Genomic DNA, 26,821 nt, shown 5'->3' with positions numbered 1-26,821 from the left:
AAGGACAGATCCTGAAGCTGAGGCTCCAAGACTTTGGCCACCTCATGAGAAGAGAAGACTCCCCAGGAAAGACCCTGATGTTGGGAAAGATGGAGGGTGCAAGGAGAAGGGGACAACAGAGGACGAGCTGGTGGGACAGTGTTCTTGAAGCGACCAGCATGAGTTTGACCAAACTGCGGGAGGCAGTGGAAGACAGGAGTGCCTGGCATGCTCTGGTCCAGGGGGTCACAAAGAGGCGGACACGACTAAACAACAACAATTTTTAAGCTGTATCTTAATCAATTGTTTGATTTTGTTTTAATGTATTTGTTCTTTGATGTTAGCCACCCTGAGTCCTGTTTTTGGCTTGGGAGGGCAGGGTATAAATAAAAAATTATTTACTTACATTATTATTATTATTATTATTATTATTATTATTATTATTAGTATGCAGCCTTTCATCTAAAGACCACAGGGTGGTTCACATCATCATATAACTAAAACAAACCAATAACAGACCCCAAACACATTTAAAAGGCCGTCGAATGTTAATAAGCCGAAAGCTTGTTTGAAGAGGAATGTTTTCACCTGCCCTGTAGGCCATTATTTTTCGTTTTCCCTTGTGCAGGTTGAGCAGGTGAGAAGCAAGCAAGCATGCAAGATCCGTTCCAGAACCGTGTCAATTTCTGCCAGCCAAAACTAAAACAAAAATCTCTTTGCAACCTTTTCCAACTGGTTCTGCTATTATTCCCTGGGATTCAAACTTGCACAAACTCTCCCAACCCAGCAGTTGAGGTATAATATTACCGTATTTTTTGCTCCATAAGATGCACTTTTTCCCTCTTAAAAACTCAGGGGAAATGTCTGTGCGTCTTATGGCGCAAATGTGTGGTCCCTGGAGCTAAATTGCCAAGTGTGGCACGCTCCTGAGCTGCTCTTTGGGGCTGGCGGGGAAAACCCAGGCTGCCCCCAACAGCCCCGACAAGCTGCGCAGCGCTCCCTCTAGCTGTTCTAGCTTCTGCCTTAGCGGCGCGAAGCCTCCACAGGGCAGCTGGGAGCCTTAATCCCGCTGCCCTGCAGAGGCTTCGCGTGGCTATCCCTGGCTTTTGCAGGAGGTGCGCCTTATGGTCCGGTGCGTCTAATAGAGTGAAAAATACGGTAATTCCATTGGATTGGCGTGTGCCCCTGCCCTCCCTCACCATGAGAGAGGGAAGAGGGCATCTGGCATAACCATCAGCAGCAGACAGCACCTGGTTAAGGGGCTGGAATGGGCTGCAAAGCTGCTACCGGACCAAATTCCAGGCATGGGCACCAACATAAGCACATCAGGCTAGTGGCTCACCTTGTCGGGCATTCTGTCATCGCAGTGTTCAGCCAGGTGTCCCAGTGGGAAACTTGCAAGCAGGATCCAGGCACAACAGTGTGGGAATGTTCAGGGTGGCAGGAGAGGATATATTGTTTATGAATATCCTTCCTAACTTGCGCTAGCAAGTTCCTTTACGTAGCAGAGTTATATTCCCCTTTTTACATGCACAGCAGATAGCTGGTTGCAGGCTCGTGTGAGCCTCTCACTATTATACAATTCAGTCTGTCTCAGATTGAATTGTACGTTCCTGGTAATTTCCCTTGAATAAAGGGAATAAAGATGCCACAATCTTATTCAAAGTCAATAAAAGAAGTTTACTCACATCAGTTCAGAGTTGGATTCCTGAAGGTAGACTTTGTTACAAATATGTACGTGTGGATCTACCCCATATGGGGGAATAATCCCAGTGCTTCTGCTAGCCGAGAGCTAGCAGAGCAGTCCTAGCTAAAAGCTGGTCCAACAAAGAAGGGAGTCAAAAAGAGGGAGGTGTGCTGCGTGACTTGTCCTTTTGTTACCTGGGCAGGTGAGGCCACGCCCACCTTCTGTCACATGCAAAAGGAAGGATGCTCCAGCCAGGAGGAACAGGAACTTTCGACTGGCTGGACCAAACATTCCCTCGCATGTCTTCTCCAGCATTTCAAGGAAAGTTGTACTTGACTGCCTCTCATGGATCACATCCAACAAACAGCAAGTCCCCCTTCCTGCGGTTTCCAGAAACTGGGGTTCATACAGATGTTTTGGGACTGCAACTCCCATCATCCCTAGCTAACAGGACCAGTGGTCAGGGATGATGGGAATTGTAGTCCCAAAACATCTGGAGGGCCAAGTTTGCCCATGCCTGGTCTAATCCTCTTTTAAAGCCACCCATATGTCTCTATAAGATCAGGTTACTTGAGACACCACCTTACAAGTCACGTGATCTGCAGGAAAGTTTCTCCTGCAAGTTTCTAAAATCCCAGAAGCCTCTCTGCCTTTTAGGTGGCAGCTCCTGTTCTGTGGAATCGCACTCCTGTCAAGATACTCTCTGCACCTTTCAGAAACGACTGAAGATGTTTTGTTCAGGCAGGCTCCTCCAGCTGGATAAATGGGCCTTTGCGTTGCATTAAACACGTCTGCTGCTGTTGTTTTTTTGGTGTAGTTTTAAGCGGTTTTTTCCTTTGCTTTTTAAACAGTCCACAATTGTGTAGAAGGCGATTCATAAATTAATGGCAGCGACAGTACTTTCAGCCTGTCATTCCCCATGTTTGTTACATTGCCTGGATTCCGTCTCCCAAATCAAACAGCGTTTTGTTTTGAGCTCCACTAAACTATTAATTAAGGCTTTAATTAGTATTTGAAGCAATCTTAATATGCAGCACTGTTTGCAAATTTTGCAACTGTCCACTGAAATTAAAAAAAATTAGCTATGACTGGTGAGTTTCATAAATTTCATAAATGAAATCCAGCGGGATGCATTTAGTTTGTCTTTTGCTCAGACATTTCCTAATCATTTTCACACTAATTAATGTATGAATTGATTGCTTTGGGCTCCAGTTGTTTGATATTTTCTTACTTTGTTGTTGGTTTCTCTTTTTTTATTAAAAAAACCCCCTGTTTTGCTATTGATCCTCCCACTTAGCAAAGCAGTAATGAGTGGTGTTAGCAACAAAGTAATCAAAGTTCAATTCCTACTTCATTAAACAAACAGAAACACCCAAAGTGAAGTTCTCTCTCTCTCTTTCATTTTACAGAGAGGAAGACTGAAATGTTTATCAGGGGCTTGTCTGCACCAGAGCCAGGCTGAAGCGTACCAAGCCAAGGGATTCCTGCATTGCAAGGGATTCCTTGGAATCCCCTCCAACTCTCCAGTTCTAGGGTTCTGTATGACGTTCAACCATGAATCCGATTTCCTCCTGTGGCAGCAATGACCCCGGTCAAAGGCACAGGGGAGCACAACATTGTTAATGGGGCACAGAGAGTAGACAGAAAGGACTCTACCTTTCATGCACAACACAAGAAAAATTGGTTGCACGCAGTGACGCTGCCGGCAAGAGGTTCGGGACAGAGCAAAGGACCTGAACCAATGGATTCAAATTGCAAGAAAGGAGATTGTGATTATGCATCAGGAAGAACATTCGGACAGCGATGCAATACGATATTGTACGATAATCTTTATTGTCATTGTCCTATACAGAACGATTTTTTTTAAATAAAACCTACATCAGACATTCAAAAACCAACAAGCATGCTATCCCATATTTAAATACAATATACTCCCATAGAGACTACCTTAAAGGTAAAGGGACCCCTGACCATTAGGTCCAGTCGTGGCCGACTCTGGGGTTGCGGTGCTCATCTCGCTTTACTGGCCAAGGGAGCCGGCGTACAGCTTCCAGGTCGTGTGGCCAGCAGGACTAAAACGCTTCTGGCGAACCAGAGCAGTGCACAGAAACGCTGTTTACCTTCCCGCCAGAGCAGTACCTATTTATCTACTTGCACTTTGATGTGCTTTCGAATTGCTAGGTTGGCAGGAGCAGGGACCGAGCAACGGGAGCTCACCCCGTCGCAGGGATTTGAACCGCCGACCTTCTGATTGGCAAGTCCTAGGCTCTGTGGTTTAACCCACAGTGCCACCCGCGTCCCTTGTTTGGAAAGCTATTAATAAACAATATGTCCTCCTGCCACCCTGAACATTCCCACAAAATCGGCCATTAACAGAGGACAGGCAGGGAAATCATCAGCAAAGTAAATAATAATAATAATAATAATAATAATAATAATAATAATAATAATAATAATAATAATAATAAATTTATTATTTATACCCTGCCCATCTGGCTGGGTTTCCCCAGCCACTCTGGGCGGCTTCCAACTGAATATTAAAAACAATACAGCATTAGACATTAAAAACCTCCCTAAAGAGTTGTCTTTTAAAAGTAAAATAGTTGTTTATTGCCTTGACATCTGCTGGGAGGGCATTCCACAGGGCAGGCGCCACTACCGAGAAGGCCCTCTGCCTGGTAAAGATTCTGTGCCAGCTGGAAAATGGGTGGGGCCCCTCCCTGAGCTCTGAGATAGTGAGCAGAGACAAAGCAGATTGGAGAGTTTAGGATTGCAGCTGAGGATGATGTGGGCGGGAGAAAAATATTTGCAGTCTGTAAAATGCGGCCAGCTACAGAGAGGCCAGGCCACGGCTGGTTTCTTTTTGAATGCAAGGCTGCTGTGGCACTAGGAGAAGCAAGAACCTCCCAGGGTGTCAATGCTGTGAGCCCCTCCATCGTAGGCTCAGGCTGTGTATATATGTGTAAATAAGCCGTATAATAATAATAATAATAATAATAATAATAATAATAAATTTTATTTATATCCCGCCCTCCCCAGCCGAAGCCGGGCTCAGGGCGGCTAACAATAATCAAATAATCAAACAATCAAATAATCACACATTCAAAATATTCATTATAAAAATTAATTAAAATCAAATTAATGGCAACCAATTAAGTAATATTCTGTGCAGGTTGCCAGAGGAGGGAGTCAGGCTGCGCCCTGACCAAAGGCCTGGTGGAACAACTCTGTCTTGCAGGCCCTGCGGAAAGATGTCAGGTCCCGCAGGGCCCTAGTCTCTTGTGACAGAGCGTTCCACCAGATTGGAGCCGCAGCCGAGAAGGCCCTGGCTCTAGTTGAGGCCAGCCTAACCTATCATAAAGAAGCCCAAATCTTTGCTGTGCTTCATTTGCAAAGGAAACACGAACCCCGGGGAAGTGCCTGGAGCCCCTGGAATCTCACAGCGCTTGGAGACTGGGATTGTGTGTAACATTATGTTAAGCTTTTGCCTTTAAGGAAGCAAATAAAGAAGAAAATGGTGCTAGAAACTCCTTGGACCATCTCATACTACTGCAATTTTAAATTCAGAGAAACTTTAAGATCTTGCAAGATCAGAACTTTTTGACTCAATTGATAATGTTGCATTTGCAGCTTGGCAGGCAAATTGGAAATTATGACAAAATTGGTTCCCCCATTGCTAGTCGCTGTGCTTATCGTGCATATATTTGAGCTTTAATTGAATTTTCACAGTCTGTACTTTTTGAATTTCATGGCCATTTGACTCCACTATTTACATTTCTCTCCCCACACACCCTAATATAGATATAGATATTCCTGTCAGCTGAGAAAAGCACTTCATGGCTCCTGGATCCCAGCTGATGGAAACCAGAGGAGGGGAGAGTTGCTCTTGTGGTCGGATCCTGCCTGCTGGTTTCCCTTTGGAGACATCTGGTCGGCCAAAGTGAGAACAGGATGCTGGACTAGGTGGGCCACTGACCTAGCCCACCTGCGGAGCTCCAGTTTTGTTCTGACATTCTGTTGATCTGATTAAATGAGCTTTCAAAGGTAAAGGGACCCATGACCATTAAGTCCAGTCATGACCGACTCTGGGGTTGCAGCGCTCATCTCGCTTTACTGGCCGAGGGAGCCGGCGTACAGCTTCTGGGTCATGTGGCCAGCAGGACTGAGCCGCTTCTGGCGAACCAGAGCAGCGCACGGAAACGCCGTTTACCTTCCCGCCAGAGCGGTACCTATTTATCTACTTGCACTTTGACGTGCTTTTGAACTGCTAGGTTGGCAGGAGCAGGGACTGAGCAACAGGGGCTCACCCTGTTGCGGGGATTTGAACCGCCAACCTTCTGATCAGCAAGTCCTAGGCTCTGTGGTTTAACCCACAGCACCATCCGCATCCCTAAAGGAGCTTTAGTCCACAACAATTTCATTAAGATGACGCAAGAAACTTTGTGGTTTTAACACACATAAGTCCTTTTCCATGCAGCGCATAGCCAAGCGATGGACCTCTATATCCCTCAAGAGGAAGTGATGGCCATCAGCTTGGAATCCTTTAAAAGAGGATTAGAGAAATCCATGGAGGAGGAGAGGGTATACCTAGGGATGGATCTGCTATGAAACCAAGGAAGCTTGAACTTCAAGGCCCCTAATATTGGAGGTTTGAGGAATCACTGGAGGCGTAAGTGCCAAGGATTCAAACTTTTGTTTGGCTCAGAACCACCTTTGGGAGTCGGCTGTCCAAAGAAGAACAGGACCACCACAACACGTTGCCTCCAATTTCTACCTGCGAATAACCTTTCCAGAATAATGCCACAGTCAATGGTTTGGGAAAATGCTGAGATACTGGGCGGTTCCCAAACAAGTGTTACCTACGGGACCGCCTCTCCTGGTATGTCCAACAGAGGACCTTACAGTCTTCGAATCTTGGAGATCCTAGGAGGTTAGGCTGGCCTCAACCAGAACCAGGGCTTTTTGGCCGTGGCCCCGATCTGGTGGAACGCTCTGTCCCAAGAGACTAGGGCCCTGCGGGACTTGACCTCTTTCCTCAGGGCTGCAAGGCGGAGCTGTTCCACCTGGACTTTGGCCAAGGCACAGTCTGACCCCCTCCTTTGGTAATCCTCACAGAACTCTAGCCCAATGGTTGCCATGAATTTGATTTTGAACTGATTTTAAAATGATTTGATTTTAGGATGCTGTGTTACTGTTATTGTTGTTAGCCGCTCTGAGCCCGGCTTCGGCTGGGGAGGGTAGGTTATGAATAAAATAATAATATTAAAAACAATACAGCATTAAATATAAAAAACTTCCCTAAACAGGGCTGCCTTCAGATGTCTTTTAAAGAGAAGATAGCTGCTTATTTCCTTCACATCTGATGGGAGGGCATTCCACAGGGCGGGCACCACCACCAAGAAGGCCCTCTGTCTGGTTCCCTGTAACCTCACTTCTTGGAATGAGATGTCCTGCTGGATCCGGCCAATGGCCCACCTATTCCAGCATCCTGTTCTTCTCTCATTGGCCAACTAGGTGCCCATTACGGAAAGCCTGCAAGCAGAACCTGAGCACAAGAGACTTCTCCCCTCTTGTGGATTCCAACATCTGGCGCAGCACAGCCATCGATAGTCCTCCATGAACTTGTCTAGCCCTCTCTTAAAGCCATCCATGTTGGTGTTCTTTTTTTAAAAAAATGATTTTTATTGAAATTTACAATCACCAGCCAACCCCCACCACCCACCACCAAAACATCACATCTTGTTACATGTATCCTACTTTGTGTTTCATAGATCCATTAGCTTCCGTCCTTCCCTTCCACCAGTTTTCCTATTCCGTTCTATAGTTTACAGATTCTTTAATTATAAATTATGCCATGACACGAGAGGGATTTCAATCCTGCCAACGTTTTCATATTTGTACAATTCTCACTTATATAAACCATAAATTTACTCCATTCTTTTTGGTACTTTGTCTCCTCCTGATTGCGAATTCTGTGTGTCAATTTAGCCATCTCAGCATACTCAACCAACTTTATCTGCCATTCTCTTATCGTCGGTTTCTCCTGTTGCTTCCACTTTAGAGCTATCAGAACTCTGGCTGCAGTTGTTGCATATAAATATAATCCTTGATCTATCTTTTTAATCCCTTCTCCCACCAAACCTAGCAAAAATTCTTCCGGCGCCATCCATGTTGGTGTTCACCACAACGTCCCTTAATTTAACTAGGTGTAGCACGACGAAGTGCTTCCTTTTATCTGTCCTGCCGTTTGGTCACACCAACCCTCCATCTCTCCAGAGAGTTTCTGTGGCCAATGTTATCCGAAAGCTGCCATGCCTGAGAGATCCAGGAGAATTGGCAGGGACTAATTCCTTTTGGCTTAGGTCATCCATCAAGGTGACTAAGGCAGTCTCAGTACGGAGGAAAGGCCTGAATCCAGATAGAAATGGATCTAGAAACTCAGTCCATCACTGGCCTTGTTTGCAGGCGGTGCCTCCGGTTCGGGGGGGGGGGGGGGAATGGGGAAGTTGCTTCTTGTCTTGATTGAGACACACTTGGGGAAACTATTACTTTAGCCCTTCACTCCTGCGGGTACAAATGCAGTAAATATTGCCTAGAACTTTAAATACAGTGAAAGCTGTAGAACATTTCACCATGTAAAGGGAAATGTGATCATGATTACCAGCTGAAGGCATGGCTGTCTTTTCTTTGATGGCTGCTTGCTAATGAGCCCCCCTGTCCAGGGGGTGTCCTGATAATTATCTGAAGGGGCTCGTGAAGGCAACCCCTGGACTGCACCCACATGAAAGTGGCAGGTAGACAGTGGAAAGGACCCTGAATTAGAGGCAGGGAAGATATTCCAGTGTGAGAGACTAGGAGAGGAGAGCAAAGTTCCCAGGCTTAGATCAGGGGTCAGCAAACTTTTTCAGCAGGGGGCCGGTCCACTGTCCCTCAGACCTTATGGGGCCAGACTATATTTTGAAGAAATGAGCAAATTCCTATCCCCCCAAAATAACCCAGAGATGCATTTTAAATAAAAGCACACATTCTACTGATGTAAGAACATGCTGATTCCTGGACCGTCTGCAGGCTGGATTTAGAAGGCTGGATCCAGCCCCCGGGGCTTAGTTTGCCTACCCATGGCTTAGAGGGCTGGATTAAAAGGCTGCTTTTGGACAGAGAGAAAGTTCTGCATGTGTGAGTGTTTTTTTGTATTCTGGTTACCCTGTTGATGATTTTCTTCTCCCTTTATTTTTATGCTTCTGTTGTTATGAGACTCTGTATTGTATTACACATTTATACTATTATTATTATTATTATTATTTAGTTGTATGACTGTTCTGGTTTTCACATTGCCAAGATATTGTGTCATATACTGACATTTGCAAGCTGTGCTACCATAATGACTAAGGCCTTAAATGACAATTTTAGGATATATTTTGGTGATTAAGATTTAACTTAATATTTTTAACTGCTGTTATATCTGTATTGTCCCTGTTATACCCAAGTGCAAACTCAAATGTATCCCTATCATGTTTTATGACTTCCCTGATATTGTATGTGAGCTGGAACTGGTCTCTGAATGAAATAATAAATTTATTTAATTTATTTAATTTACTGACATTTGTGTTCATCATTGTTAACTTCCCTGTGGTCTTTTGATGAAAGTCGGTATATACATTTAACACATAATAATATTAATAATAATTTCTTCAGTAGCCACTGGTGGCATCTGAGCTAGGGCACACCCCACATGCTCATGGCGAAACACTTGGGGGTCACAGTACAGTCATCATGAAAACCAAGTCATGGAGATCGCTAGAAGTGAGGTGGAGAGAAGGGGGAATTCAAATGCAAGATTATTTTCTGGCTGCTGTTTTTGACCGAAGTGGGAGAACTGATGCTCTTCTGCAGCCAAGCAATGGTTCTTAGCTGTCTCTGCTTCCTGAACAAACTGTCTACTTGCAAGCAAAGAGCATCAACACACCAGGTATCTCTTGAATGATCTCCTCATAATGTTTTGGACTTTGTAACACAGGATTCACTAACCTTGTGCTCTCCAGATGTTCTGGACTAAAATTTCCCAGAAGGCATGACCGTATTTGCTGGGGCTGGAGGGCACCAGGTTGGGGATGGGACTTTGACAGATGCCCGTGGGATACTCACAGAAATGGGAAACAAGGCTGATGAAACTATGATGACAAATTGTGATTTAAGAAGCATTGAGTTGAGTGACCTTCCATCAGGCTGGGAATCTGCAGAGGCCTTCAAGCTCCAAGGAGGCTGTGAGACCCTGTTGGAGCACAAATCAGTGGCCAGACAAATGATGGGAGTGGGGCAAGAGCCCACCCCTCAGCGCTGCCCAGGTGGCTGCTCAGCTCACTACACATCCATCGAACCGATGAAGCGCTGCGTGTCACAACAGCAACCCAAGCGGCAGGCCGCGTAAGGTTCACTGCCTGGCACAGGCTGGCGGGCCTTGCAGAGAGACTGGCAACGGCCATGATGTATCGCTAGGGTTAGCGTCACACAGACAATCAGGAAACACACGGAGCCACAGATGGGACCACCAAAGGAGAGACAGGCAAAAACAAAACACTTGCCCAGTATTGGCACTTAAATCTCTTCCTGTCTCCATTCTGGAAATCCACAGCTCCAAGGGCAATGAACCCATTTTATTTTATTTTATTTTTTGCAACAAACCCATATTTGCACCTCCAGGCCTGCCTAAAGGTAAAGGGACCCCTGACCGTTAAGTCCTGTCTGGGGTTAAGTCCTGTCTGGGGTTGCAGCTCTCATCTCGCTCTATAGGCCAAGGGAGCTGGCATTTGTCTGCAGACAGCTTCTGGGTCATGTGGCCAGCAGGACTAAACCACTTCTGGCGAACCAGAGCAGCACATGGAAACAGCATTTACCTTCCCGCCGGAACGGTACCTGTTTATCTACTTGCACTTGACATGCTTTCGAACTGCACGGAAACGCCGTTTACCTTCCCGCCGGAGTGGTACCTATTTATCTACTTGCACTTGACGTGTTTTTGAACTACTAGGTTGGCAGGAGCTCACCCCGTCGTGGGGATTCGAATCGCCGACCTTCTGATGAGCAAGTCCTAGGCTCTGTGGTTTAGACCACAGCACCACCCGCGTCCCCTTCCAGGCCTGCCTACTAGTGTTTAAAAGGAGCAAAAGGTTTGGGTGCTGGACTAAGTGCGCAGCGATGGGGAGGCACGGCTAGGAAGGAAGCCGCCTGCCTTGACTGTGAAAGACAAGCCCATAACTTGCAACCTGTTTGGTCTCTCCATGACTGGATGAATCTGCAAGATTTCCGGAGAAGACACCAGCAAACCTTTGCAGCCTGCAGCTGCAGATGAGCCGGGTCTCAGACACTGGCAATGGCTTGCTGGTGATTTGACAGCTGTGGTCATTCCATGCTCCTAAGGCATGTTCTGGAGCTCCAGAGTGAGCCAAAGGAACTGTGAAGCCCACAGACACTCCCAGCCTCCTTTCCAGACTGCTGTGGCTAAGAGGTCCCCCCTTCCATAAGGGTGCTTTGTTTTAAAGAAGTGTTTCTTAGCAGGGCTCCTTGAGGCCACCTTCTGCTGCTCACTTGTTGTTCTGCAGACCCTTCTCTATACCTGGGGCCACTCTGTTGCTCCCAGCTAAGCAAACCGCTGCTTGCCAGGAACAGCTGTAGGTGAATCAGGCTTTGGTATGCCATGGGGCTGTGACATTTTCAGTGTGGCCCTCGATGTGTGGGCCACAAGACGCCTCAAGGTGCCAGCCCCCCGCATTTCTCCAGTCAGTTCCTCCGTCCTTGGTGCAGCCCATCCTCCCTGGTTCACAAAACCTGGCAAAGGCAGCCTTTCGGAATCCAAACACGGAGGAGGAGGAGGAGGAGTGCCCTTTCTGGCGCCATCATATTGCAGAGCCTCATGACCCAGCGTCGCACCAAAACCAAGCCGGAACCAGTCTTGCTCTTCTTGGCAGTCATCGTGCACCATGCCAGCCGCAGACGGGCACCAGTGTACCGCATCCCGAGATGACCCCGAAGGTGACATTCCTCGCAGTGGGCACCTCAATGCCCACGTTGGCCATCCACCCTGCCGGCCAGTTGCCGCGCAAAGTTTACTAGCACTGCTATGTGGTCTGTCCTCCTGCATGGAAGCTTAATGGGCTTCCATTAGCCCTGTTGGCCCTCCAGCCCACTGTGTGGCCAAGGCAGAGGCCCCTGCAGAAAGGCTGGCACCCCCGGCTGGCCTCGGGGCATCGCTGCCCAACAGGAGCCAAGATGCTCAGCGCCTTCATCCGGCCAGGCCCGAGCGGAGAGCTGTCCGGCGCCGGTGGTGCTGAAACCGGCCGAGGGAAGGCTGCCGGGCTCAGGCACTCTCGGGGGCGGCGGCGGAGGGGGGGGGGCGCCACCCAAGGAGGCCAGTGCCTTGTCCTTCTTGCTCCAGCTTCCCCGAGGCCCGCCATGGGTCGCAGCCCCCTGGAGACATCGCAAGGCGCAGGTTGGGCTCCATGCAGCGTGCGTGCCGGAGAGCGCCCAGGGACCATTTCTGAGGGGCGCGACCCACACACAACCCATAGGGAGAGAAGCGCCCTCCCCGGCTCCAAAGGCGGACACCACCGAAGGACTCAGCGGATCGGGGGAGCTGGGGTGAGGGGCTGGGGCGGACCTCGTGGGCCCCGCTGCCGTTGGAGAGGATGCGGCGACGGAGGGGAGACCGCGCTGGGCTACCTGCAAAGCCCGCCGGGCTGAGGTCGGACAGCCGGAGTGGCGGGCGCACCAGCCCCGGAAACTGCCTTCTACAGACTCAGACCTTTAGTCTATCCAGTTCAGTAGTGCCTACACTGACTGGCAGTTCTCCAGGCTTTCTCGTCGGAGTTTCTCCCAGCCCACCTCGAAGATCTCGTCGCGGGTTGAACCTGGAAGAACCTTCCGCGTGCAAAGCCACGGAACTGCGACTCTTCCCCGTGAGGGAAGCGGGCGCTGCCAGGCGGCAGTCTCTGCTCGACGGCGCTAGCGTTTCCGGATCTCCCGGAGTGAGAGAGTGCCCGCCATCCTACCCCACCCGCGGAGCTCAACGCCCCCTCCCTCGGCACTCCCCGCACCTCACCTGCTCAAACTCGCAAGCAAAGGATCCCGGCGGGATCAAAGGAACGGGGAGGGGCGGAGGGGCGGGCAGTCCGGCCTTCCTAGCCCACCCCCAGCTCCTGCCGAAGCTCAGTCCCGGGTGGCCCCAGGAGCCCCCGCGGGGCGAGGCACCTACCTGGGTGTCGCAGGGAGGGGGTCCTTCCGCGGGTCCAGCCGCCGCCACGGCCCTCCGGAGTCACGTCTCTCCTCCTCCTCCATCACCCCCCTCTGCATCAAAAAAGCGCCCCATGGCAAGCTCCTTCCACTTGGCGGGGTCAGGCGGAGGGGAGGCTCCAACGCCTCCCCCCCCCCCCCAATGCAAGGTCTTGCACCTCGCACCGGCCGCCTTTCCTGGGCGCCCCTCGGAGAAGACGGAGCCCCCCAGAAGCGGAGGGGAGGCAGGCAGGCAGGCGGCGGCGGCGGCGCGGCTCCTCCATCCAGTCTGCCGCTGACCTGCATTGACGTCATTGCGTCATTAGGTTTCCCCTGGAAACACGGAGGGGCTAAAAATAGCAAGCCGCCGCCGCCGCCGCCGCCGCTTCGGTCCGGGAGAGCCGCGCCGGCCGCGCGAGGAGCCCGTCCGGCCCGCGGGCCACGGCAGGAGCCCAGCAGCAGCGGTAAAGGGCCCCGGGGCCCGCGGGGCTGGAGAGAGGCTGGCCGTCGAAAGGCGCCCCCTCCCTCCTTTGCTCGCGCCCTGGGGGCCGGGTGGGAAGGGCCCTGGGCCTCCCCAGGTCTCTAGACTGGGGGTGGGGGTGGCACGCGCGCCCTACTGCCTGGACCCAGGTAACTCCGACGCCAACCCAACTCCAGCCCTTCTCCCTGGAGGACCCGAGCCCACAAAAGCGCTCTTCTTCCCGACGGCGCAGGAGGGCTGGGTCCCCCCCACAAGCGAAAAGAAACTGCCGCCCAGCCCAGAGGCCTTTTCCTCCTTCCCTGCCGCTGTCGCGCCGTCGGGGATTTGCCCGGGTTAAGCGCCCAGCGCCCAGCCTTTGGGCGAGCGCCCCGCGAAGGAGATCCTCGCTCCCCCCTTCCATCTCCTGCTCGCTCCCTTGGCACACTGTCCGGGCATCTGTGTATATGGGGCGGGAAGGGGGTTTCTTGCCTGCCTCCCCCTCCCCACTCAGGTGTTTGCTGAGCAAAAAGAAAGAAAGAAAAATGACGAATAAAAAGTGCAGCGGTGCTAAAAATAGACGGGGCGAGCTTGGTTTAGCAGCCCGTCGGGGGAGGGCGAGGTCCCGTGAAGCCAGGAGGCGCTGCCGGGCTTTCCCAGCTGCAAGAGACGGTACCCACACCAAGGAAGGTGCGGACGCTGCCAAGGTGGGCTTGTTCCTGGTGTCTCTTGGATGCGGGGGGGGGGGGGGCAACAGAGTTCGCTGGGCTCAGCATACTGCGGTTGGATTGGACCCTCTGCTGCACCGGCGGAAGATGCAAACGAGCGTGAAATTTGCATACAGTTTGTGCCATAGGCAAGTTTTGCCCTTTTTTTTGCTGGTGGGGGTTGTTGTTGTTGAGTCGTTTAGTCGTGTCCGCCTCTTCGTGACCCCCTGGACCAGAGCACGCCAGGCCCTCCTGTCTTCCACTGCCTCCCGCAGTTGGGTCAAACTCATGCTGGTAGCTTCGAGAACACTGTCCCACCATCTCGTCCTCTGCCGTCCCCTTCTCCTTGTGCCCTCCATCTTTTCCAGGGAGTCTTCTCTTCTCCTGAGGTGGCCAAAGTAATTGGAGCCTCAGCTTCAGGATCTGTCCTTCCAGTGAGCACTCAGGGTTGATTTCCTTCAGTATGGAGAGGTTTGATCTTCTTGCAGTCCATGGGACTCTCCAGAGTCTCCTCCAGCACCAGAATTCAAAAGCATCCATTCTTTGGCGATCAGCCTTCTTTATGGTCCAGCTCTCACTTCCATACATCACTACTGGTGGGGGTAGAGGGTCCCAAAATTAACTGGGCGTCACTCATAAATGAAAAGGTGCCTGACAGCCAAGTTGTCAAGAGAAAAGGCTCGCCCTGTAGAATTTCTGTCTGCCATATAGCCTGACGGCCATGCTCTCCTCCATCGCCAAGTAAACCAGGCAAAGAATTATAGAATTGTAGAGTTGGGATTTCAGATATCGAAAGGGCTGCCCCTGTGGAAGGAGGAGCAAGCAAGGTTTCTGCTCCTCTGAGGGCAGGACCCGAACCAATGGATTCAAATGATAGGAAAGGAGATTGCGACTAAACATCAGGAAAAACTTTCTGATGGTAGGAACTGCTTGACAATGGGCCAGACTCCCTGTTGGTGGTGGGCTCACCATTGCTGAATGTTTCTAGCCAGAGGTTGGACGGCTCTTTAGCTGTGATTTCTGCATTGCAGGGGGTCAGTCTGGATGACCCTTGGGGTCCCTTCCAACCCTACAATTCCATGATTAGTTTCCTCACATTAAACTCCAGTTCACTGAAGTTCAGTGCATGCTTCATAGTTGCCTGAAATGCACACGCCTCATCTTAACACAGTTTCTGTTTCCTTATCAGCTGGTTTGAGGGAAAAGGCATCACCAAACAGGAATAATAATAATAATAATAATAATAATAATAATAATAATAATAATAATTTATACCCCGCCCATCTGGCTGAGTTTCCCCAGCCACTCTGGGCGGCTCCCAATTAGTGTTAAAAACAGTACAGCATTACATATTAAAAACTTCCCTGAACAGGGCTGCCTTAAGATGTCTTCTGAATGTCAGGTAATTCTTTATCTCTTTGACATCTGATGGGAGAGCGTTCCACAGGGCGGGCGCCACTACCGAGAAGGACCTCTGTCTGGTTCCCTGTAGCCTCACTTCTCGCAATGTGGGAACCGCCAGAAGGCCCTCGGCGCTGGATCTCAGTGTCCGGGCTGAATGATGGGGGTGGAGACGCTCCTTCAGAATATTTCTCCTGAAGCTGCAGGGATACATATGGATTGTGGTTAACCTCAAATGCCAGGTGTGGAAGCACACAGGAGCTGGAAGAAGCAGGAATGTGTACACAGCCATCGGTTGTGGTGCTTTTACTCTCTGTGAGCACAACAGCAGCCCCAAAGCCAGGACATTCTGTGTGTTTCCAGGGTCCTTGTAGACATGACAGTGGTATTGGTAGTTTAAATTAGTTTCTTAGTTTCAGACACTTTTAAACTAGCGTATTGTTAATGCATTTCTTATGAAAGTATGTGTTTCAATTTAGCTTAACAGCTTTTTAATGAATGTGCCTCTTTTGACGCAGTGAAATTGCTTGAGATTTTCCGTTACTGTCTTTGCCAATCATTAGGGGGTCAAATGCTGGAATTTGTTCAGGCAGGCAAAAGTTCCTAAAAGGGATGTTAGGGTTTCATGAGAGGGCAGGAGGCTTTCATGCAAGCTGCACACTTCGCAAGACATGTTAATTGGCTGCTTCATAACTGATGTATCATTGTACATGTCTGTCTTAAGTGGGGAGGGCTCCCTTAGGAGCAAAGAGTCTGTTCACCTTGAAGTCTCCCTCTCCCCTCCCTCCCTCCCACTGGCATAGCTAGCTGCAGCGCACACACACTGCAGCCAGGGCCGGGACAAGGGAGCCACATGGAGCCTCTCCACAGCCTCCCCCTCAGGTATAGAGCAGGTGAGGCAGTGGGCAGACGCAAGCCACACACTGCTCAAAAAAGCAGCACGGAGCTTGCAGGCAGTCTGCCTGCCTCCTGCCCCTCAGGAGAGACGCGTGGCTCAGGCACACAGCAAGTGTGGCGCCCAGTGCCCCCCACCTCAGCTACTGGCGTAGGAAGGGGGGTGCGGTGGGTGTGGCAGTTTATTATTATCTTTTAAGTGTTGTGAGCCCAATTTTAATAAAAAAACCACAGACATAGTTTTGCCATTTTTTCACACACCCCCTCAGTGATGAGACCTGGGGCGACCCGCACCCCCCTTCCTACGCCACTGCTCCCTCCCCCTCCTTTATACCTTTTCCAGGAAAACTGACAACCCCAACCACACCTGACCCCCCCCCCCAAGTCTTTTGTTTTCTTCCCTAGAGCTTTGTCCTCAGACTTGTTGCATTCATAGTTGTACCTGGCAGTGCCATTCGTTCAGCACCTAAGAGCTCCTTCCTTCTCGGACTGTGGAGTCAGAGCCCAGCCACCATGGTTCATAGCCATCCATAGACTTATCCACACATTTGTCTAATCCTCTTTTCAAGCCATCCCGGTTGGTGGTCATCACTGCCTCTTGTGGGAGTGAGTTCCATAGGTTAACCGTGCACTGAATGAACAAGTCGTTTGTCCTGATCTTCCAAACAAGGAAGATTCCCCACACGTTGAGCTGATCCTCTCCTTTCCATAAAATAGCCCAAATACTGCCCACTTTGAAGGCAGGGGGCGGGTGGGGGGAACTAGACTGGTGACTTAAATGAGAAATAAATGATGCCCTGCCTGAAGAAGTACAGTGGTACCTCAGGTTAAGAACTTAATTCATTCTGGAGGACCGTTCTTAACCTGAAACTGTTCTTAACCTGAGGTTCCACTTTAGCTAATGGGGCTTCCTGCTGCAGCCATCGCACCACAGTTTCTGTTCTCATCCTGAAGCAGAGTTCTTAATCTGAGGTACTATTTCTGGGTTAGTGAAGTCTTTAACCTGAAGCATCTGTAACCTGAAGTGTCTGCAGCTGTTACGGCTAAAATCTGGGTGCGGGGCTACACTGCCACCCAGCTCGTCGGACTAAGTGTCCGCGGGTCCCTGCGGAAGAAAATGAGCTCAGCCGGAGACAGGAGCAAAATGCGGAGATCCAAGGTTTATTGCGCAACAGGTTCAAGACGAGATTGAACAGCGAGAAAGGGGTGACATGAACTTTTGAAACTCCCTCCATGTCCCAGAATACAGTGCAAAATACATCCCAGTTACATCATGAATACATTAAGGAGAGGTTGGGTTACACAGATTACATCATGAATACATTAAGGAGAGGTTGGGTTACACCGGATTAACATAAGGAGGAGGGAGGGGGGAATATGCAGAACTACACCGGATTAACATAAGGAGGAGGGAGGGGGAATATGCAGAGCTACACCGGATTAACATAAGGAGGAGGGAGGGGGGAATATGCAGAGCTGGAGATATGCGCAGATAAGCGCTTCCTGAGTGTATGCATAGTCTGTCACCTGGCATTGCCCGGAGGAAAGGTTTGGCAGAGTGATTTTGACAGGATTAGGGTCTTGACACCTTACTTGAGGGATTATGGATATGGATTTTATAGATTTTAGTTCCCTTTGACATTGACAATTGGGAATAAATGGATATATTGTAGTGAAGAAGGTGAAGAAGACATGCCCCCCCCTTCCGTAACAGTCCCCCATTCGGAGATAGATTTGCATTAAAGTTCTATAAGAACTTGCAAATCTTTTCTCCGCACCCCTAAATCTCGGTGAAGGTAGGGGTGCCCTGTGAGTGGGAATAGGATCTAATGGAAAAGGAGGTGGGTTGATCAGGGCAGTAGAGGAGGGAGCAACACGGACCAATACAATGTACGCGCGTGTTATATACATGTGCGCTAAATAATAACTTTGTATCTATCGTACTAGATGTGTGGGTTTATGCAAACCTGAAGGGGACTTGCAAGCCATGCCTCTTAAGGTCATTTGCAAGTATAGTAGTGCAGATCGCTGGATATAGGATATCACATAAAAGAACACCTGTTGTATTTTGTTCAATAGTGGTCTATGCTTTACATTTAGCAGGAAGGTCCACTACTGACTGGGGAAAAAATGCAGTCCCCCCCCCCACCGTTTTTGTGTTCTCAGGTGCGAAGGTAGCTCTTCTGTGGTCTCCCACCGGCATGGTGTCACAGTAGTGGCAATCCCTGGTGAATCCACTTAGGGCTTTCATATTAACCATGTTGCCTGGCACCCACCACAGCTGGCACAGGTTTGGATACGTCATGAGGGAAATATCTTTGCCTTGGCCATTCCATGGGATTTTATTATTATAGGCTCTGGTCTTGCAGTCATGGGAAGTTGCTCACTTGCACTTTAAGGACCAAAAAGCTAATTGCAGCCTGGATACACTTGCCCAATTCAAACTGAGTCCAATTTGAATTTATCTTGCCCCATGGTTCTCAACTTTCAAACCAATCTGTTAAAGCAAAACCATTCTTAAGGGGCACTTCTCCAAATAAGTCAATTTAACTCTATTAGGGATCATTCCTGCTAAACCAAAGCATATACACCTTCCTGAAGCTTCTCCTTGGTAAAGTGAGTTTTAGCACATTTTAAAATGGGTAAGGAAGTTGGCAGAGTGCCAGGTGAAACAACTAAATGTGGTTATAAATTTATCTAATTCTAAACATTGGACTACATAATAGCCTGATCTGTTAAAAGGCATAAAATGTATGAGGATCCTCCACTGGGGTGTAAGGAATAAGACATTAAACATAAAAACAATTACACACAAAAATAGCCACGAAATAGCCCCCCCCCCCATTTGTGGAAATAACACACTGTCAGACACATTTTAACATTCCTACGTAATAACACATAATACAAAACAAACTAATTAAGTATCAGTTGCATATCTTGAGACAATTGTGATATTTTTACGCATGTATCTTCTCAATGCCGGAGCACAGTCTTGAGGTTCAAAAGTAAGAAAATGTCCTTGCAATTCAACTCCTCCCCCTTTTCATTGGATCTGTAGTAACACCTTTGTAGAAGTGATATCCTATAAGGGGCAGGGTGGGCTTAAAAGACAAGGTTAAAATACCGGTAATAATAACACACACACACACACACACACACAATGACCTATGAGGAACCAAAAATAAATAAATGCTAAGACACACAATTTTAAGAAATCTGAAGTAACAATGAAAATAAAAGAGTGTTTCGTGATGTGACAACATCGGCTAGAATGTTAATAGCAAAATACTGGAAAATGACTTAATGGCAATTTAAGTTGTGGAAGTACCTTGAACCAGCCAAAATGACAGAATTAATAAGAAATGCTCAGGCAAAAGGTAAACAAATACCATTCCACAAACAATGTTTGGTTGTGCTTCGATTAACTTCATAGACATCATGGAAAAACGGATTAAATAAGTGAAAACAGATTATTTGTAACTCTAAAAGTGTCAAAGCCACAAAGAGATGGAAGTCACTAATATAGTAGGGATTCAGACTTGTTTCACAGAACAGAAAGAAAGTTGCTGTGGGAGGAAAAAGGGACAAACAGTTTGTTATTGGGGTTCGCATATCCTGTTAAAATGCACACAAAACAAAGTCTGTGATTTTAATCCCATTGAGGGGTGGAATGCTTTGATATTTACCTGTGAAAAGAATTTGGCATGTTAAGATTTCAAACTTGGGACACATTAAGGATGGTTTCTCTCAATGGTTCCAAGTTTTATATAAACCTCCTCTCCCCCCCCTACAGTTCCCCCTCCTTCCTCTCTCTCTCTTCTTTTCCTATCTTTTTTTTTAAAAGCTGATCTAGTCTCTGTGCATGTGTGGAGTTCATGTCTCAGCAAACCTTTTATACTATTGAAAATGTTGCATCTTTTGGCTAAATTAGAATTTGAATAAGGGAAGGGTAAGGAGTAGATTTTAAAAATAGGGTTAGATTTTAAAACAAAAAAGAGAAACTCAGCAATTGAAGTATTCACCAACAAAAGCTAGCAATTTCAGCCCAAGCAAAGCGACTGCTTCCTTTATGTACAGGAAAGGGCTAATATCCCACTGGCCATTCGCGGAACAATGCCACGCCCTTATATACGGAAAAAATGGCCAGAGAGTCAGAATTCATAGGATTTTTAACATTCTAAGTCATTCCAGCCTTACCATTTGCAGACAAAATTTTTCCTGCCCTTTATTTACAGGATAGGTCAAGGCCCGTATGTATACAGGATTGGTCAAGGCCCATATGTATTTGTATGTGCTTAAACTTTGAATTGACTTTGAAGTCTGATTTTAAATAGTAGACAAAATGATAAACACTGTAACCACTCAAATGCTTGATATTACCAGTTGTGCTTCAAAACATCACAGCTTCACCTCTCACCTTTTAAAACTAAAGAGCAAAGCTAGGCTGAATTTCAACTCCATCACCACACCAGAATTTAAGAATTACCCTGCAATGCTTGCGGACACATGTCCTTCCACACAGCCACAAATTGGGAGAGTTGAAAGGGACCCTGGGGTCATCTAGTCCAACCCTCCAAAATAAAGGGTTCACAGCAAGATTTCACAGCAAGATTTGTACTACCAAAGAGACACACACATACTTATGTACACAGGCACTACTGGGGAATAGAGCACAATCAATGCTCCTATCATGTACTAAGGAAGAGGGAAATAAAAGTACCCAGCTTTATACAGAACCCTCTAACAAAGAACAGTTTTCCTAAGATAAGATAGGAAGAGAATCTGGGAGAGAATATTTTATAAGCATAGGGTTATTTCAGTTGATATACCTACTCAAATAATAAAACCAGTCCTGGATTTGATTTAAAAGGGATACAAAAGTCAATAATGTTTCTGAACTTGTATAGGAATAGTACGCCTAACTACGATTTTTAAATAACGATACATAGGAAAGTGGTCCATCGGGTACTTTTACCAAAGAATGTGCCCCCCTCCCTTGTTGAAGGAAGCTTACTCAGGAGTAAATTCACTTGGCACAGAAGTAAGAAGGGGGGAACCTGAAAGAGACTGAAACAAGTGGGGGAGGTATTTTCCAATAAGAAGCCAGGAAACCCTGGTTGATCTTAGAGACTGGTATCAGGACTGGACTCTATAGATAGACAATTGTTGTCTATCAAAGCTTCTACCTTTTATTAACAATTTTCTTAGAAGGAACACCTATTTTCATAGGCATGTGCTTCATGAAATACATACACTGCATTTTAGCTTGAGAGAGCAGTTGGCTCAACTAGGCTTTTGCAGCAGAAACATTAGTTTCTTCACAGCATATTTCAAAATACTGGAAAAAAGACTGGAACACAGATGTAGAATCACAAACTCAAAGGTTGCAACATAACATTATCTACCATCAACTTAAAATCATACTCCTCACTTAAGCTACTCGGAGAAAGACTCTTCGGAGCCTCTCTCAAATAACAAACATTTGCACCCTTCATTCTCATTTTATTTTGTTTTTTCTGTTCTTAAGATTGATAAGGTCCAGCATGGCTTCCCTAGATTTAAATTTTGAAGCAAGCTTGCAGTTTAAACTATGCACACTTAAGAAAGGCAGTCTGTCAGAGACAGAAGGAACAGACAACACACATAACAGACAACATGTAAACATACATATTTTCATATATGTATTAACAGACAACACACATAACAGACAACATGTAAACATATATACTCTCATCCTTTAGTTGGTTATTGCAAGGAGTTGGGCTGCTTCCTTTGGCTTCATTAAGTGAAATTAGTAGGAAGGTCCCACATGGTTTTAAGAGCCTCCTTGCCTCTTCAAACACCACCAGTTAACCAAACTGGCAGGGCTCACAATGCTTAGTTGACTGGGTACCCCTTTATATATGCATGCGTTGTTGTTGCTTTTTGTTGTCGTTTTTTCTCTTTTTTGGGGGATAGAGAAGGGAGAAAGAGAGGGGTTGATTTGGATTTGGGTAACTTGTACAGGGGGCTATTTAGGGTTTTTTTCCTTTTCCTTGTTGCTTGGCAACTTCCTAACAATTTAACGAGCTTCACCCACTCGGTTCCTTTTTCTATTCCTTTCCTATTTCCTATTTAATAACCTGGGGTCCTTTTCCACTCTGCCGATCCCGCCCAATTCCTCATGGGCTATCCCTCCTGGCAACCTCCTACCTATCGTCACAATCTCAGGAAAAGGGGCCCTACTGGACGCCCGTGCCGTGCGGTGCCAGATCGGGTGATCCCTGGATAGAATTTCGAACTGAAAATCCCCCTTGCTTTTGGAAGCGGGCTCACGCACGATACACGTGTTACGTGGCACCGACCAGTGCGGCTGGGATTGGGATAGAAAGCAAGACCACTTCCTGCCCCCTAGCAAGGACGCTAGGGAAGTTCGGAAAGAGAACTCCAACCCCTTGCTTTCAACTGGGATGCCCGTTGCGGAGAGTCGGCTATCTTTCAAGTCGGGTCTCTCTGTCTTACTTTCGGGCTCCCAATTGGTGCGGCTGGCTGGAGGGTGTTAGAGAAAGAGATAGAGCTCAGAACCCCCTTTTTGGGTCAAGTAGCGGTCCACGGTCTCTCTCACTAACCGGACCAAGAGAAAGGTAAGAAGGATCGATAGAGAGGAGGGCAGAGAATTCAGTTGCCAGGAGATTTCCACCCCCTTCCCACCAGTGCACTGGATTTTTCCTTATACTCACACGTCTTCTGTGATGATCCTGGGATCGATGAATAAGCCGGCTGGATCCCTCTTTGCTCCCCGGCTGAACTCCTGGGGCTTTCGATTACCGCCCGGAAGATGGCCGGGGGTCCAAAGGATCTTCCCAGGCAAAATGGCCTGGTGCCGGCTGAAGATTTCGGGGCCCCCGGTCAGCAACGCGGGAGAACCGCATGCCCCACGTTGGGCGCCAACTGTTACGGCTAACATCTGGGTGCGGGGCTACACTGCCACCCAGCTCATCGGACTAAGTGTCCGCGGGTCCCTGCGGAAGAAAATGAGCTCAGCCGGACAGGAGCAAAATGCGGAGATCCAAGGTTTATTGTGCAACAGGTTCAAGACGAGATTGAACCCCAAGAAATGGGTGACATGAACTTTTGAAACTCCCTCCATGTCCCAGAATACAGTGCAAAATACATCCCAGTTACATCATGAATACATTAAGGAAAGGTTGGGTTACACAGATTACATCATGAATACATTAAGGAGAGGTTGGGTTACACCGGATTAACATAAGGAGGAGGGAGGGGGAATATGCAGAGCTACACCGGATTAACATAAGGAGGAGGGAGGGGGGAATATGCGCAGATAAGCGCTTCCTGAGTGTATGCATAGTCTGTCACCTGGCATTGCCCGGAGGAAAGGTTTGGCAGAGTGATTTTGACAGGATTAGGGTCTTGACACCTTACTTGAGGGATTATGGATATGGATTTTATAGATTTTAGTTCCCTTTGACATTGACAATTGGGAATAAATGGATATATTGTAGTGAAGAAGGTGAAGAAGACATGCCCCCCCCTTCCGTAACACAGCCCGAGGTACCACTGTCCTTCCTTGAATTTGCAGGACGGGGTTGCCCAGCAGGAAGCTAAAGTTGACTGAAGGCTTTCGTAGGCTGACAAGACCCACAACATGGCCGCCTCTGGGTTGTGAGAGGACTCTTGCCTGATTTTGCAGCCTTTGGCTTCTGCAAGGCTGAGAAGATGAAGGAGATGCAGGGGCCTCATTCTCTTGAGTCTTAAGGGCTGCATCCTCCAGCTGGGAAGCCCTTAAATAGCTGCTGGTGGCCCCACCCTGGAAGAAGTGGCCTGAGCCCCATCCTGACAGTTTCCCTCTGTGTGCTGCAAGGTCCTCAAGTGGTGGTGGTGGGGTCACCATCCAGTCAAATATATTGCTTTAGAGTCTGGGAAGTGAAGGAGAAATGAAGGAGGAGGCATGCAAAGTTAACCGAACAAGGAAGTTAAGCAGTCCAATACAGAAGGAGTCACAAGGAACAAGGAAGGGCATAGTCCTCCTGGATTACCAGTAGGTCAAAGGCTCATCTAGTCCATCACCCTCTTTCTCATAGTGGCCAGCCGGATGCTGAAGGAAAGCCCACAAACAGGGCCGTCTTACCCATAGGTGCTTGGGGGGCGCGGCACCCAGGTGCCAGGCTCTCAGGGGCACCAGGCTGAGAGTCTAGGGCCCGAGAGTTGAGTCCGCGGTAGAGGCCGCCCATCGGTCAGAGCATCACGGTGGGCTCTTCTGCTACGGGCGGCTCTGGGCCAAGAATTCGGGGGCAACTGAGCCAATGAGATGCTGAGGCGGCCAGGCAGCTCCGCCCTCCTGCTCTCCTGGGACTGGGCAACCGGGGGGGGGGGCGCCAGGTGGATCTTTGCCCCCCGGTGCCGCATATGCTTAAGACAGCCCTGCCCACAAGCAGGACCTGAGGGCAGCAGCATTCAGGGCAGAGGAAAAAAGTCCTTCTTCACGCAGCACAGAGTTAAACTATGGAACTCACTGCCACAGGAGCAGTGATGGCCACCAACCTGGATGGCTTCAAAAGAGGATTCAACAAATTTGAGCTGGAGGAGAGGGCTATTGAGGGCTCCTAGCCAGGAGGGCTCTGCTCTGCCTCCACAGTGGTGTGGGAATGTTCAGGGATGCAGGAGAGGATATATTGTTTGATTATAGCCTTTCCAACTTGTGTTAACAAGTTCCACAATTTAGCAGAGTAACATTTCCCTTTTTAAACTTGTAGTGGATGCTTTTGCTCAGGCTCGCTAAAGCCTCTATAATAACTGTTCTGGTATTTTCCCCTTATTCCCTCATAAAAGATAAGACACGACACAATCTTCTATAAAAGTATAAAAAGAGTTTACTCACTCACATTTTGTTCACAATAGGATCCCAGAAGGCAGACTCAGCTTAGAAAAGTAACATACACCTGGAAACTATCTCATAAGGAGACAGTCCCTCTGGAAGCCAAGAGAGCATCTTTGGCTAAGCAGATGTTGCTTCTTCGACGAAAGTAGTCACAGAGAGAGAGATGGCTGCCCTGCCCTGTGCTTTTGTCGTTACCTGCACAGGTGAGGCCACGCCCACCTCTAGTCACATGCAGAGGAAGTCTGTCCCAGTCCCGAAGGAAACAGGAAGTTTACCTGCTGGCTGGACAAACATTCCTCCCCATGTGTAAACATGTTCACTCTAGGAATGTTGTCCTTGACTGCTCTTGTGTTTCACATCCCACAAATGGAAGCAGCAACGCTTCTGCCTACCAGTTGCTGGAAACCAACGGGGGGGGGGGGCGGGTGCAGAAATGGCTCTTGTGCTCCAGTCCTGCTTGTGGGTTTCCACAGTCATCTGCTTGGCCATTGTGGACTCAGGATGCTGGACTAGACGGGCCATTGGCCTCATCCAGCAGGACCTTCTTCACTGTGATACAGGGCTAGGCGATATATTGATATATAATCCAAAATGGTTTTGAAGTTTATACAATGGTACCTTGGTTCTCAAATGCCTTGGTTCCCATACACCAAAAACCCGGAAGTAAGTGTTCCGGTTTTCAAATGTTTTTGAGAATCTGAACGTCCCGTGAGGTTGTTGGCTATTGTTTCCAGGGGTCCTGCACCAATCAGAAGCAGTGCCTTGGTTTCTGAACATTTCAGAAGTCAAACGGACTTCCGTAACGGGTTACGTTTGAGAACCAAGGTACCACTATTTATTTTGCGTTTTTGTTTTTGAGGCTTTTTCGTTTAATTTCTTGTGTGACTGTGTGGAACCCAGTTCAGCTACTGATTGATTGATTGATTGATTGATTGCTTGATTGATTGATTGACTGTGAAGATGGATAAAAGCCCCCCATCCAAACAATTACTATCATCAGCTCAAGTAAGAAAAATAAATAATTTTAATTTTTATCATCTGCAATACTGTTATTCATTTTATAGTACAGTACATTATTGCTTTCATTTTATGGATCAGTGGTCTCATTAGATAGTAAAATTAATGTCAAACTGCTGTTTTAGGGGTTGTTTTTTAAAGTCTGGAATGGATTAAACTATGTTGCATTGCTTTCTATGGGAAAATGCATCTTGGTTTTGGAACGCTTTGGTTTTGGAGTGGACTTCTGGAATGGATTAAGTTTGAGAACCAAGGTACCACTGTAGCATGATATCAGTTTCATTATTTTTCACCTGGCAATATATTGCAAATCATTACAGTGGTACCTCGGGTTAAGTACTTAATTCGTTCCGGAGGACCGTTCTTAACCTGAAACTGATCTTAACCTGAAGCACCACTTTAGCTAATGGGGCCTCCTGCTGCTGCCGCGCCGCCAGAGCACAATTTCTGTTCTCATCCTGAAGCAAAGTTCTTAACCTGAAGTACTATTTCTGGGTTAGTGGAGTCTGTAACCTGAAGCGTATGTAACCTGA

The 26,821-nt window shown here is 48.0% G+C and overlaps 1 protein-coding gene and 1 long non-coding RNA gene across 2 annotated transcripts in view; both read left to right on the top strand.

The window, feature by feature from the left end:
• Positions 1–26,821, top strand: part of GCC1 (GRIP and coiled-coil domain containing 1) — a 451,035-nt gene that overhangs the window by 48,798 nt on the left and 375,416 nt on the right. The gene's annotated exons all lie outside the window — the stretch shown is intronic.
• Positions 17,508–26,821, top strand: part of LOC310826287 — a 430,259-nt gene continuing 420,945 nt past the window's right edge. Inside the window, exons 1-2 of the long non-coding RNA XR_014555679.1 lie at positions 17,508–17,723; positions 23,577–23,617. This is a non-coding gene — a long non-coding RNA (uncharacterized lncRNA). The remainder of the gene's footprint in view (positions 17,724–23,576; positions 23,618–26,821) is intronic.

This window comes from Podarcis gaigeae, assembly GCF_964106915.1.
Source record: "Podarcis gaigeae genome assembly, chromosome: 10".
NCBI lineage: Eukaryota > Metazoa > Chordata > Lepidosauria > Squamata > Lacertidae > Podarcis > Podarcis gaigeae.
Note: the sequence above shows the minus strand (reverse complement) of the source record. Positions and strands in the feature narration are given on the sequence as shown.